Raw genomic sequence first — 546 nt, 5'->3', positions numbered from 1 at the left:
AAGCTTTCGCTCCCAGCCTAGAGCATGAATCAGAGCACGATTCGCGTCTAACACAAACTCACTGTTTTCACCGTCCTGTAACTCGGCACCTGAGAGGTGTAGACCGTGTTTGAAAAAGCAATAAGCTTGCGCTCCCAGCCTAGAGCGTGAATCAGAGCACGATTCGCGTCTAACACAAACTCACTGTTTTCACCGTCCTGTAACTCGGCACCTGAGAGGTGTAGACCGTGTTTGAAAAAGCAATAAGCTTGCGCTCCCAGCCTAGAGCGTGAATCAGAGCACGATTCGCGTCTAACACAAACTCACTGTTTTCACCGTCCTGTAACTCGGCACCTGAGAGGTGTAGACCGTGTTTGAAAAAGCAATAGGGGTCAGAAACGCTCTTTTCTCCTTAGGGAGAGCAACTATATACTATAAAAAAGTGAGGAGACTCAAATGGCCACGCACGCTCCTCTGGGTAATATGCAAATAAGGGAGATGGAATAAATCCTCCATAGTGCCACCTATTGAAAGGCAGCATTCCTTCGAGTCAAAGTGAGACTTTTT

The sequence above is a fragment of the Eleutherodactylus coqui genome, unplaced genomic scaffold, assembly GCF_035609145.1.
Source record: "Eleutherodactylus coqui strain aEleCoq1 unplaced genomic scaffold, aEleCoq1.hap1 HAP1_SCAFFOLD_42, whole genome shotgun sequence".
Taxonomy (NCBI): Eukaryota; Metazoa; Chordata; class Amphibia; order Anura; family Eleutherodactylidae; genus Eleutherodactylus; species Eleutherodactylus coqui.
This window is presented reverse-complemented; position numbering follows the sequence as displayed.